Consider the following 12580-nt stretch of genomic DNA (forward strand, 5'->3'; position numbering starts at 1 on the left):
ACACTTAGTGCTGTACAATTTTAAACCCGCACACTTAGTGCCAATCTTGTCACCGTGTCCATTTATACCCGCACACTTAGTGCCGAGACCAATACCTTATGCATTTTGCTGCCTTTATACATTCAACAATGGCATCATTCCATACACATACATTTTCATTTACACATCAACTCATTTAAACACAATTGCGTATATATTATGGTCATTTACATCAACACCAAATATATGCTTAATGACTTACATTATGTAGGGTAGAACGGTTCCAATTTGGCTACTCGTTTGCTTTCTCCTTTCCTTTGTCCGATTTAGTCCCCCTTTGCTCTGGAGCTAAATCAAACAATTCACCTCTCCATCAAACACAAACATACGGCATTCATATACATTATTATGATTATTGCCGAATACTTAACACAACTAAGCTAAAATTTACTCAATCTCATCTTAATTTATTGCTACTTATTCATCAAATTCCCAATACAAGGTATTTAACACCTATGCAACAAAACCGGATTAGCAAACACCCATAGCCCATGGCCGATTACAACTTAAACACAAGTCAACAAGATCTCATGATTTCAAATCAAACTCTTCTCAAGAATGCACCATGCCGAACCCTTAGATGATTAAACATCTAATTTAGACAATCTTAGAACATCTAAACGACACTTGTTCAAGGCATTAAACCACTACATGTTCGGCTATTACCTTAGGTGCATTAGAAATTTATACTATCAATAGGCTCAACTTCTTGCAACAACAATTTCTTCCTCAAGGTTTAAAGGCTAAAATCAAATTATTCTCCCATTAACCATAAACGAATGTACCATACCTCCATCAAGATTTCAAGATTCTTTTGGCTTGGGTTAAGTAAGAAGCAAGATGATTAACCTAAAACAAGCTTGAATTTCAAAACAAATCTAACACTTTTCACTAACCTTTCTTCTCCTTCCATGACCGAAAGTCTTTCTCCCCTCTTCCTCTTTACATTCGGCCAAGAAGAGCTTAAGTTCCAAGCTTTGTTTTCATCACCCTCTTGCTAGCTAAAGAAGAATGCCGATTTGCTTTAGGGAGATTTCCCCTATTCCTTCATCTTTTCAAGTCATGGCAATTGTAACAAAAATGAGGAAGGATGAACAACCAATTTTCTTCCCCTTTTTTTTTCTTTGTTTTGTCACGGCACAAGAGTATCCATACACACATTTTTCTTCATCATTTTCCCTTTTTTTTCATTTCTTTATTTCCTTCCATAATGCACTAGGCCAACATGTCTAGGACATGTTTTCTTTGCCCATCATCATGTCATGGCCGGCCACTAACCTTAAGAAATGGGTTATTTGACATGCAACTCCACCTTTGTGTTAACATGCACTAATAAGCCATTTAAAATTAGCCTATCATATTTCACCATGTTTCACATTGATCCCTATTTAATAATTTCTCACAAAATTGGTAAAATTAGAGAATGAAACTTCCACATATGCATGCACACACATAGTAAGCATAGAATATAACAATTAATTATTTTTATGACTCGGTTTAATGGTCTCGAAACCACTTTTCGACTAGGGTCAATTTAGGGCTGTCACACGTATTGAATATTGATGAGTAAGTTTTGCTTATGCCACTTGTGTATTATGATACTTGTTGATGAATGGTAAAGTTATTTATTTATATGAAATGTGAGCTCAATATATGCTTACTCCCTCTCCTTTTTCATTTTCTTATAGTGCTGCCTATCTAGCTCAAGGACCAAAGGAAGTCAGAGATATCGTTAACACTATCAATCGAAGCATTCAGTATAGTTTGATTTATATTTTTGAATATGGCATGTATAGGGCTTAGACTTTAGTATTTTTGTGTTGTTGAGAACTGATCAAATGTGTTGGCTTGGCTTGGAAACCCTTCATTTTGTATTAAGCCTTGACTGATGGCAAATATTCATTTTGATATATGCAAATGAAGTTACTCTCATGAATGAGTAATTGCTTAATTGATATGTAGTCTATTGTGGCTGATTGGTTTAAATAAGTTATTCTGTTATTGGTTTGGTTGCTTTTGTGTAGGTTGTGTAAGTAAGGGTGGCAAAGAGCTTTGGTAAATAGCCTTATATCGTCCACACGGGTAGACATACGGACGTGTGTCTCGGTCGTGTTTAACACACGGTATGCCCCATGGGTGTGTGGTTCGGCCGTGTGTCCATTGCACGTAAAAATTTCAAGTCAGTATACATGGTAGTAAACACACGGGTAGAGACACGACTGTGTGTCTTAGCCGTATGATAGACACGGCCTAGCACACGGGCATGTGTCTTGGCCATGTGACATTTCGGGGATGCTTTCGTCAGAAACAGAATTTCTATGTTTTTGTACACGGGCTAGGACATGGGCATGTCATGGCCATGTGAAGGACACGGGCCAAGGACACATGTGTGTGCCAGGCCATGTGAAAATCCCTGTAGGTGTGCATTTAGAATTAATTCCTCACGGGTGGAGGACAAGGGCGTGTCCCTGTATTTCTTAGGCCGTATGAGCCACAGGGGCCATCAACACAACCATGTTGAAATGGCCACACGGGCGTGTTCCTTGTTTCAAAGTCAAATTTTCTATAGATGGTTTAAGGACTCGGGTTTATTCCTGAATAGTTTTCAATGGTCGATTTATGGTTCATAGGCCCATAATAAGAAGTTTAAAGTAGAAATTGAAAAATTTCTAAATTGGACCAAGTCTTGGTGACTTGGGGAACATTTGTGTGCGCGAGATCGAGTTAGGTAATGCCTCGTATTCTGCTTCGACGTGGGTTACGGGTATAGGGTGTTATAGATACGACTACCAGAACTCCCTAGTGAGTACTATGATCCAAAAATCCTTTTAAAAATTGGTAATAGCTTGGGGGTTTACGGAAGGTTGATAATTTCACATTAACCAGTGAAAAGGGAAAGTTTTCTCGTTTATGCATCCAATTGAATATGAACAAATCGCTCAAGAAATATTTCATGATTGAGGGGAGACGACAGTATATCATCTCCAAATATTAGTAAGTTCCCACTAACTATTGGACTCAAATTCAAAGATGCACAAAGTTGAGCTGCCGCCAACCGTTAAGACGGAACAGATTATGGGGAGATTCCGACCACACCCCTAATATCTATGCTGATTTGGAACTGTAGAGGGGCTCGCAAATTGAATTTTCAGTGACAGTGAAAGATTTAGCAGCTGTCCACATTCTTGGTATTATGATAATTACCAAGACACAAGTTCGTGTTGGAAATGTTCCATCATTAATAAGTTCCCGTTGGATGCTTGGACTGATATGGACACATTGGGTTTCGAGGGGGTATTTGGCTCTTATGGCATTCGAACCTAGTGACCATGAAGGAGTTGTGCACTACAGAACAAGAGATTTATGCATTGTTTAAGGTACCCTCCTTGAATTCCTACTGGCTATTATATGATATTTATGCTAGCTCGAAATTTAAGTTTAAGGTCTGGGATAATTTGGAACATGTTTTGCAACATCATCAGTTACCTTGGTTTATGGCTGGCGACTTCAACAGTCTTATCTAGCCATGGTAAAAAAGGTGGGAGATTGGTCTCCCCGTATCGGATTAGAGAATTTCATAACTGTCTGTTGTAATATGATTGACATGGGCTTCAAAAGACCCTAGTTCACGTGGTCTAATCTTCGCTTTGCTAGTTAGCTTATTCAAAAGCGCATTGACATGTTTTTTACGAATCCCAAATGGAAACTTTTGTATGATGTTGTAGCGAATGATGTTACTTGTACAAAGTCTAATCATAGGCCTGTTGTGTTAAGCCTATCTTGCAAACCTTTGTGCCCAAACACTTTTAAAAAATGTGGCTCGATCACTCAGATTTCTCGCACAGACTAAAGTCCTTTTGGGAAAAGATTGGAGAACCTTTTGGTGAATTCTATTAAATACTTGATGGAGTATCTTAATCAGTGGAATTGTTCCACTTTTGGCAATGTATTCCACACACAAAAAAAAAAACTCATGGTTAGACTTGGAGGGATTGAAAGAGCCTTGGAAATTAGCCTGAATGATTTCTTGGTTAACCTTCAAAAAAATCTCACCAAGGAATACCAAGACATTCTCAAGCAAGAAGAGGACTTGTGGGTTATGAAATCTAGTGTCAACTGGGTTATTGAAAGTGAGAGAAACATGAGGTTTTTCCGTCTTACTACCTTGAAAAGATGATGTTACAATAAGATTGATGGATTAGAAAACGCTAATGGAGACTGGTGCACTAACAAAAAGGAGATTGAATGCATCATCAATTCTTTCTTTTGTGATCTCTATTACTTCTTTGAAAGTGCCACTTAATATCATAAATTCCTCTCTTTCTTCGGCTCCTTTGGAGGATAATGATAGATTTCCTCTTGATAGACTGGTTTTGGAAGTGGAAATCCATAGGGCTATTTTCTTGTTTAACCCTACAAAGCTCTTGGCATGATGGGCTTCACCCTTTATTTTACTAGAAATGTTGGGAAACTGTCAAAGGTAAAGTGATTGAGGCGGTCCGCACTAAGTTTAATAATGGGAAGATTCTTGAAGAGATCAATGATACACTTATTTATTTGATCTCGAAATAGGATGCCTCGAACAAAGTCCAACAGTTTTGGTCGATCAGTCTCTGTAACACCTCTTACAGTATTATTACAAAAATTTTAGTGTTATGCCCCAAATCCCTTCTTAACAGGTTAGTCTCTCCTGTAAAAGGTAGCTTCATTTGGGGCTGTCAAACCACTGATAATGCCATCGTTGTGTAGGAAGTGATTCATATTTCAAGATTTTAAAAGGGAAAGTTGGGTCAATGGTTGTTAAACTCAATATGAAGAAAGCTTATGATAGAATCGAATGAGACTTTGTGTTTTTAATTTCCCCTCGAGTTGGATCAATCTTATTCTAAATAGTATCTCAATTTTTAATGACTATCCTGCTAGTGATGGTAAGCTTAATAGCTTTACACCTTCAAGGGGTATTAGACAATATGACCCTTTATCCCCATACATTTTCATCATTTGCATGGAATACCTCAATCTCTTTATCTGCAAAGTCATCGAAATAAAATCGTGGAGGGGTATCTGTACCTCGAGACGAGGACCTACTCTCTCCCATATGTTCTTTGTTGATGATGTAATTTTATTTGCCAAAACAGATGAGAGATTGGTTGACGCAGTAAAGGGTGTTCTTGAAGAGTTCACTTGGGAATCAAGGCAAAAAGTTAGCCTTGCCAAATCTAGGATTCTGTTATCTAAGAACACTGGCTATACTCAGTAATTTAGAGTTCTTGGGTGCTTGAATTTTGGGAGCACTGATGATCTGGGTCGATACCTCAGTTTCTCAATCTACTCAGGTAGAGTTTAAAAAAGTGATTACAACTTTACAGTGGATCGCAATCAGGCAAAGCTTAGTACATGGAAGAGTTATTATTTATCATGAGTGGGTAGACTTAGTTTGATTCACTCGACTCTTGTCACTGTCCCTAATTACTCTATGCAGTGTCGAGCCCTTCCAATCAGTGTTTGTAAGGACCTCAATAAAACAAGTAGGAATTTCTTGTGGGGTGGTTCTGATACAAAGAAGAGAACACACCTCCTTAAATGGAGTAAAGTCATGAAACCTAAAATTAAGGGGGTCTAGGCCTATCTTCGGCTAAAGATAAGAATCAAGGTTACTTAATCAAGCTTGGTTGTAGAATAATCCATGAGCCAAATAAGCTGTAGGCTAGAACTCTTTTTTGAAAATATGTAGAAGGTAATGATTTGGTTAAACACCTTACTGATGCCTCCCTAACTTGGAAAGCTTTAAGTAAGGTTAGGCCTTTATTATAGAAAGGTCTTAGGTGGATTGTTGGGGATAGGACTAATATAAATGTGTGGCATGATAATTGGTCTAGTTTGGGTCCAATCTGATCCATGGTAGTGGGGACACTGAATAGAGAAGAGGAGGATCTCACCTTTAGACAATTAAGAAAGGTTTAGGAAGCTAGTGGTAGATCCCCGCTATTTATCAAGCTACCACAGCCTCATTTGGTTAAAATTTTTAAGTATCCCTATCTTTGAATAGGGAGGTCAAAGAGAATCTATATGGTGGAATTTTTTAGTGGATGGGGACTTCAATCTAAGAAGTGTGTGCTTGCAGGTAGCTGGCTGAAGTAATACTATGATAATGAATCAAAAGGACGAGTGGAAATAGATGTGGTGCCTCTATATGTAACATCTTGAGATAGGGCCTTGAAGTTTCGTCTTTGCAAGTAAGGGTTTGCCAATGTTTTGACGGACTGGGGAGTTCGCTAGTTTGTCAGCGTAACAATATACGCTAAAAGACGCAGTAAGGGGGTTAACTAGATTCACTGAATGTGTGCTTGCCGGCATGTTTGGCGAGCTGGGGTTGGCTAGGTAAGTTGTTAACTCGGGGGATCACTAGTCTATTTGGTGAACTGAGGTTCGCCAATCAAAGATTGATTCAGACCCGGATTAGAAAATAAAGATATAGTGTAGCTAGGAATACATTACGTGCAAGTAATGTCTTTCCTAAGTGTAGTAGGGTATCTTAAGATTTCCAGGCACTTAGGTTTATAAAAACAAACATTAATTCATGAGAATTCTCTTATTGGATATTCTTCCATTAAGTTTTTGTTTTTGAACGAAGTTTGTAGTGATCAAGGTAAGTCTCTATCCTGTTTGGTGATTTTCCAGAAAGCTAAGTTCGCTTACATGTGTGAATTCTGTAAGTACGGTCTGTTTAAGTAATTTGTGTGTTTGTTTATGTTGCGAACTAGTTGAACCATCCACCAACAAAGATAAAGGCAAAGCCAAGCTTGTTTAGTTTCTTAATTTTTCGGTGAGTGATATGGATTGTCATAAGTATGTTCACTATCATGATTTTCAGTCTAAATGTTTAAAGTTCGAATCTTGTGTGTGAAATGTAACGGTTTTCATGAAATTATTTTTGAAATTAAATTCCAAAAGTAAGTTTTTGACAAAAACACTGTTTTTAAGTTTTAAGACTCTGTTTTCAAAATGTGTTTTTAAGTCTGTTTTAAAAATATGTTTTATGCAAGCTCCTAAGCGGGCTGATGTTTTTAAGTATGTTTTAAGAAAAATTTTATAAATTGTGTTTTTACGAGCTTTTGTACAAGCTCTTTATAAGTGTTTTCAAGCAAGCTCTTTATGCGAGCTCTTTGTGATAAATAAGCTCCCTATGCGAGCTCTCTATGATAAGTCTCTGGTATACCGAAGGATTTTGAGTACTCATCCTTCTTTTCTATGATTTTGGGTGTTGAGGCCCTGGGACATGTGGAGAGATAAGGGAATGTCGAGCTATGCTCCATTCACTGGAACATGGTGTACAAGAGAGTGTATTACTTCACACTGCACTTATGGGACATGTTATAAGGACTCTTTGAGTCATTTTGAGGCGTTATAAGAAGATCTGCATATCTAACGAGATTAATATAAGGGTAAGCTTGAACATATCTTATGTTCCTCAGCCATTCTGATAAGTGTGTTAGGTGCGTGAACATATTTAATGTTCTTTAGCCATTCTCATAAATGTGTTAAGTGAAAGAACATATTTTATGTTTCTTAGTCGTTTAGATATGGCAAACATGTAAGCATGATTTCATGCTGAATGAGTTTTGTTTTCAAGAAAGCACAAGCTAAGGTTTTAAGCATGATTTTCAGTAATACATGAGAAATTATTTTACAAACTTTTGTTTCTGACAGGATCTACGAACTGGGTCTTGCAACCTCACCCGCGATCCCAGCACGCAAAATTATTTTAAGACTAAGTTTTCTTCTATTTTTAAAGCTTAATTTTAAAGCATGCATTGTTAATTCTCGATTATTCACTAAGTTCACAACGAACTCACCCAGTCCTCTCTTACTTTGTAGGTAAGTAGGTCTCAAATAGTAGTGGCAAGGTTGACTTGATGAGGCTCACTCTTGACTAGATATTGGCAAACTTGGAAAAATGAGCGATGGAGTTTATTTTATGAGGGCTTTAGACTTATTATTTTCTATTGTCCAAATAGTTCCCTTAAATTTTTAGCTATTTTATTTTGTGAACCGTGACTTAGAATATTTGATTATCTTATGTTATGAATAAAATCGATGTTTTCATGCATGAGTGTTACGTTGAGTTGCTATTAAAATATGCGAGTCTAATTTATTACTAAGTATTGTTTTTTGTAATCCCTGTATGTTTGTGGTTTCAAAATTACATGCGTACCTCTAATTTAACAAACCCATGCGTGCAGACAAACACTATTAGAGTATAAAACCCCTTGGCGTGTACAATCCTTTGTCCGCGAAACTTAGTATGCGAACCTTTGATGTGTGTTTTGGTGTGAACTTAGTAAAATTAGGTTAACTGTCGTAATGTTAACTTAAGTGATAATGAATGATTTAACCTGTGTTGTGAACTTGTATGGGCGAACATAGTCGAAGTTTTTATTTGTGAACCTGAAACGTCATGAACCAACTAAAAATTTGACTTAGGCAAGTGCATCTATCAATTAATAGTATAGCTACTGTGAGCAAAGATATCATTATCATGAAGACTAAAAGTACTAGTAACTACTGTCTTTATATTATTTAATCGAATAATTAGAGTGATTGATTTAAAACTCAAATTAACTAATCTAATAAAGAAAACGATGAAGAACAAATCATGAAAATAATTGAATAACAATCAATAAGAGAAACAATACCTAGGAAAGAATTCACCTAGATTTCATCTGTCACCATCAATCTAAATTACGAAATTTCTTTACTTAGTATCTTGATCCGTAGAAAACCCTAAATTATACTAACATCTATTTCGAGAGTAAGAGCACCTTACTCTAGGTTGATTAATTGAAATTTCTTTCTAATTAAAACCCTTATTATCACATTAACTCGTGCAATGTGTTCCCCTATTAGATTTGACTCTAATTTGGTAGATTTATGTCATCCTATGTCTAGGATTGCATGCAACTCCACTCAATTGTGCAAGATCTACTCTTAAATAGGATCTATTCCTCCTCTGATTTAAGCAGATCAAACATGGATAAATAATCTAGAAATATCACACCAAGATTTCAGCACACATAATTGAGAATAAAATCTAAGTATTTAATGCATAAAATAAAAATAAAATGATTGAATTCATTATAGGGTTCATCTCCCCTAGGTATTTAGAAAAGTAGTTCATGCTTGAAAATAAAGCCAACCAAGAGACAGTATAACCAAAAGAAACAAAGAAACTCATGATAATCTCCTAAGAATTCAACTGGGAATCTTCAATCTTGACAGAAATCTACTTCAGAATCGGCTTCAATGATGTTTTTCGAGTTGTTTTTCTTGAGAATTCTATGACGATTCTCCTCTATGTTCTTATTTTTGTCATGTACATCTTAGAATGCTAGAAAAATCTAAAAATCGTATTTTTCATTGTTCAGAGTGCAAATTCGTGCAATTGACATGACCTACCACATAGCCGTGTGGCAGCCCATGTGGGTCAGATGGTAGTGTATCCAGGTCACATGGAAAGGGTTAGCTCGTGTGGCTCTTGTAACTTGTTTCAATTTTTTGATTTTTGCTCAGTTTTTTGCTCATTTTTCTCCCTAATGCTCTCATAAGTCTAAAAACATGACTTGAAAGGATTAGGAGCATAAAATTCACCATTAACATTCAATAATAACCCAAAATCGCATTAAGAATGAGATTAAACATGTTACTTTTAGCACATATCAGGACCTTAACTTGCTCATAATTGACATATGAAAGTTGCTCACAATTGACATATGAACCTACCTTTATGGTTTTATAAGCTCACTGTGTGTGAATTATTTCTACTGTTGTATTTTAATTTTAACACATTATTTGTCATTATTAAGTGGTGTGTTGGAGGTTGGTTGGAAGTTAACGTATAGTCATTTTGGTGGCTAATGTAGTTCGCCAAATTCGAGTTAAACCTACTCAGTCGGGTTTGGGGTGTTACATTGGTTGGTATTAGAGTTTTGTTCATTGGACTAACCGTTTGACATGTAAGTTGGCTAAGGTGGAGAGGTGTGTTTGCCAAAATTAGCTAAGTGAGTCCGCCAGAATTGATAAGGTAAGATTTTAAAGTGATATGTGTGAAATTGCTTGTTTGGGGTAGGACTAGGATCAACATTGCCTTTGGTTCAGCTATATCTTTTGGAGGATTATGCCTCAGATCAACCATTTGCTATTTGCTAATCCAGTAAGTAAGTTGTGTTTGGCTAACTGTGTTCACAAGTGTGTCAGCTATATGTGAACTATGTTCGCAAGTTTGTCTGGTAAGTTGTGGTACCCAATTACGTGTGTTTGAAGCCTTTCCTAAGTTAGTATATCGTATATGTTTAGAGTAAGAAAAAATGCCTCCTTGTAGAGTGAATACAAACTGTGTGAACGAAGCTGCTAACCTCTTAGAAGGTAATTGGACTTCGACTATGCAAGTGTGACCCATGCTGTGATTGGTACTTTTAAGGGAGTTGCTGGTGCCAATGCTGTAACACCCCACCCCCGTACCCCATGCTAGGATGGAATACAAGGCGTTACCTAACTTGAACGCACACATTCACACATTTCTGAATCACCAAAATCTAGTCAAATTTAAAACTTTTTCATTCTAAAACAAAAACTCCATAATAAAGGCCTACTAGGCTCTAAACGTTCATTTTAAACCATTCGAGAATGATTCGGGTCTTACCACTAACCCTGAAAAATGTTACTAGCCACAGGGACACACATCCGTGTGGGAGGGAGAACAGGCCCGTATGACCAATTTACAATGGTCGTGTTGTTGGCCTTTGTGGCTCACACGACCTAAGTAATAAAGGACATGCCTGTGTCCTCTATTCGTGTGGAATTAATTCTAAATTCGCACCTACAGGGGATTTTACACGGCCTGGCACATGCCCGTGTCCTTAGCCCGTGTCCTTCACACGGCCATGACACGCCCGTGTCCTTGCCCGTGTGCAAAAAGTTGGACATTCTGTTTCTGATGTCAACAATCCTTAAGGGTCACACGACCAAGGCACACGCCCATATGCTAAGCTGTGCCCTTCACACGGCTGAGACACACGGTCGTGTCTCTACTCGTGTGTTTACTATCATGCATTTTGACTTACAAAATTTATGTGCAGGGGACACACGGCCGGACAACACGCCCATGGGGCTGGCCGTGTGTGACACGCCCGTGTGCCTACCTGTATGGACAAGATAAGGCTATTTACCAAGCCTCTTTTCCACCCTTACTTACATAACCTGCACAAAATCACTCTATACCAAGACATGGGCACATCACATAGCCAAAATAGTCACAATGGACGACATTTCATTTGTGCAATTTACTCATCCATGAAAATATCATCTTTTATTTATAAATCAAAGTGAGTATTGACCATTATCCATGGCCTTATACAAAATAAAAGGGATTTATCCTAAGACAACACATTTAGCTAATTTCTTAATGACACAAAATATTAAAGTCTAAGCCTTATACAAGCCATACTTAAAAACAAATAATCTGACTATATCGTGTGCTTCTAATGATAGCATGATCGTAGCCTCCGATGTCCGATGGTCCTTGAGCTATTTAGGTGACACTATAACAAAATGGAAAAGAGAGGGAGTAAGCATAAAGCTTAGTAAGTTGCATGCAATAAATATAACAACAACTTTACCATTCATCATCATGTTCATAGTACTAAAGTAGGCATAAGTACAACTTACTCATCAATAACTAATGTAATTCACATAGCTTATATATATTGAGCTCACGTCTCATACACTTCAAATAGGTAATTGTACCACTCACAACCTGGTTATGCTTTTCTTGTTTAGCTGAAATTTTAACTCTCACAATTGAACCATTTGGTATGCTATCGGATATTCATTAAGCCTCAAACATAATGTCTAATGCCGATGCCATGTCTCAGACATGGTCTTACACTGGCTCATCCATTAAGTCGATGCCAAGTCCCAGACATGGTCTTACACTGACTATCGAGATCGAGGTCGACGCCATGTCCCAAACATGGTCTTAGACTGGCTTACGTCGCGAGGCCAATGCATGTCCCAGACATGTCTTACACTAGCTCTCATTTCAATGCCAATGCCATGTCCCAGACATGGTCTTACAATGGCTCTCATAATGTGGCCAATGCATGTCCAGACATGTCTTACACTAGAGCATAAATGACCCAAATGTCATGGCGTGAATAGCCAATTTGTTCCTAAGGTTCTTACAGGAGTTCTACTATCTCAAAATTCACCATTCATAATCATTTCCACAAACAAGCAATTTATGCTATATCAATTCAAACACATATAATAACAATGTAGTTGTATTGTTTACATACAACTTACCTCGGTTATAAAATATTGTGTCAAGTCGGTCTAATCAATTTGCTTGGCTTTCCCTTGGTCTAAGTTTGGAGTTTAAATTTCTTGATCTATAATAAAAAAATTCACAAATATAATCACTTTATCAATCTAGGCACTCAATAATCTATACTTGGGAAAAATGACTATTTTGCCCCTAGACTTT

The 12580-nt window shown here is 37.2% G+C and overlaps 1 long non-coding RNA gene across 1 annotated transcript; it reads right to left on the reverse strand.

Moving 5' to 3' along the window:
• Nucleotides 1-294: 294 nt before the first annotated feature.
• Nucleotides 295-1214, reverse strand: LOC128291669 (uncharacterized). The gene is made up of 2 exons (XR_008281487.1): nt 936-1214; nt 295-327 (listed from the first exon to the last, which is right to left on the reverse strand). It is a non-coding gene; the product is annotated as an uncharacterized LOC128291669 (long non-coding RNA).
• Nucleotides 1215-12580: the final 11366 nt, after the last annotated feature.

The sequence above is a fragment of the Gossypium arboreum genome, chromosome 4 (genome assembly GCF_025698485.1).
Source record: "Gossypium arboreum isolate Shixiya-1 chromosome 4, ASM2569848v2, whole genome shotgun sequence".
Taxonomy (NCBI): Eukaryota; Viridiplantae; Streptophyta; class Magnoliopsida; order Malvales; family Malvaceae; genus Gossypium; species Gossypium arboreum.